Consider the following 2,359-nt stretch of genomic DNA (forward strand, 5'->3'; position numbering starts at 1 on the left):
GGGTTTTGGTGGCTAACAGGCCTTGAGAAATCTGTGGCAATGTTAGAAATCACTAACAAGCCAAGTGGCTTTATATTTACATATTTAGATCTCTGACCTGACCAGGGCTTGTTCCCAAGTCCCCATTCCTTGGCAGAAAATTAAATCTGGGTTGTTTTTTTTTTTGCTTTGACTAGAGCTGGGGGAGCAGAGCCAGCATCCCAGAGAAGGCAGCTCCAGGCAGGGCACTGCTCATGAAGACATTTTGTTTTTCCTTCACAAACACAGTTCCTGGTGCAGGTATTTAGGGAACAAACAGTCTTTTTGTAGACCAAATATAAGTGGTTTGTCATTATCTTGAGAACAAACTGTTTGTCTCTCCAGCTGTAAACACACTGAGGACAGCTATTTAGTCAGGACTACAATTAATAGTAATTTAGGTCACTTTTGCAGTGTATACTGGCTGCAGATGTAATCTCCCAGAGTTTCTTGCTGTCCTGGTAGAAAAGATAGAAGGAAAAGAATTATCTACCATTTCCTCTCTACAACCCACAAGTCATAATGCAGAGAAAATGCTGCAAACAAGCAGCTCCTTTGTGTCCATGTGTGTGTGACAGAGGCAGAAAACACATCCGTGCCTTCCTGACAGAACATTTCTTGTCAGGCACCAAAGAGGCCAAGAGCTGATTTAACTGAACATGAGAGGAATTTGCAAACCACGTGGGTTTGCCAGCACTCCCAGCAGCCTCACAAATGCAAACTCTTCCTTCTCCCAAACCCTTTCCTCTCTGAGATCAGACAGTGCCATGCATAATGTCCTGTGCTAATTTTTCTCAAATTATTTTCCAGCAGGAGCCATGTGTTTGTGGGAGAGAAGAACTCCTAAGTGGCAGCGTTCTTACTGTCTCTTGCCGTGTTTCTGGGTCATCTGATTTGATCTAAGGAAGAAAATAAGTCAAATTCTCCAGTTTGGGACTGGAATTGAACTCCTTGGCTTTCTTGGCTGCCCCATTATAAAATCATGGAATATCCTCAGAGGGAAAGGACCCACAGGCAGAATTCACTCCAGCTCCTGGCCCTGCACAGACAGCCCAAAATCCCAGCCTGTGTCAGAGAGAGTTGTCCAAATGTTCCTGGAGCTCTGTCAGCCTTGGAGCTGTGATTGCTTCATACCCACCCCCAAATTTCCTGTGAGGAAAGGCCCCTTCTAGGTGGATGTGTTTGCACCAAAAAAAGAAAAATCCCAGGGTTTCAATACCATAAGGCTGCAACATTGACCCTGGCCCTCACTGACAACACAGACTCAGCACTTCCATTCATCCATCTGTCAAAGTTTTGGGGCTGCTTCTCTTCCAATCAATCAGCTCCAAAAGACTGGGGAGAAAATTGGTGACACCCTGACCTTTTAGGCTGGAGAAGAGGCAAAATATCTTTTTTTGCAGACTGCAAAAAGCAAAGTTTGGCTTTTCCAGTGCCCCTTAGCCCCACATTTTATGCCAAATGAGAGGTAACAGGAAAGAGCTAAAGAAATAGCAGATTTCAAGGGGGAAGAGGTTTAGTGCTGGTGCAAACAAACAGAAATAGAAGGGATGTACAACAGGAGTGTACCTGGGAAAATCAAGAGCAGTTTCCCGGTGCTGGTGGATCCCCAGGTGTCCTTTGCTGTCCAGAAAGGTCCAGGAGAGAAGGAACTTAAAAGAGAGCTCAGATTGAAGCCCTAGAATGGACAGATTAAAAAAACTCTGTGAAAAGTGTAAAAAACAGAGATTATTTGCTCTGCACGTGTGTCCCCTCGCCTGTTGCTAGCAAAAGATCACCCAAGCCTATTGAGAGAAATCCAAGGGCTGTTGCTTGTACTCAGACTAATATTTGACAGTTGGAGAATAATAAATACTCAGCTTTCAGACAAGCAAAATGTTATTGTTTTACAAAATCATAACTTGAGTGTGGTAATTAAAAGCATTTTCATTAGGCATTGCCAATTCCGCCTACATGTCAGCGCTCACAACAACTTGTCATCCGCGTGGGAATGGATCCCAAACAAGAAAAGGGCTTTTACAAGTGGTTTTTCCCTATTATTTTTAGACTGTTTTCTACAGTTTTCTGGACCGTTGGGGAGCCACAAACGTACATTTGATTAAAGCTGTCTGAGGAGGGGAAAAATGGGGAAAATGTCCCCAAGTAAAGAGTTGTAAAGAGGAACATAACCGACCCTGGTGGTGGGGAGGCCAGAATTTAACTTCTGTCGTGGTGGAAAGGGTCAGGAATGCTGACAAGAATTAAGGAGAAATGGCTTTTGACTCCAAGGATAATGAAGTACTGGGATGGATCAGCCAGCAAGGCTGGGGAGAGAGGAGGAGGATGTGAAAGGGAGGGTCCA

This window comes from Cyanistes caeruleus, chromosome 16 (genome assembly GCF_971803275.1).
Source record: "Cyanistes caeruleus chromosome 16, bCyaCae1.hap1.1, whole genome shotgun sequence".
Lineage (NCBI taxonomy): Eukaryota > Metazoa > Chordata > Aves > Passeriformes > Paridae > Cyanistes > Cyanistes caeruleus.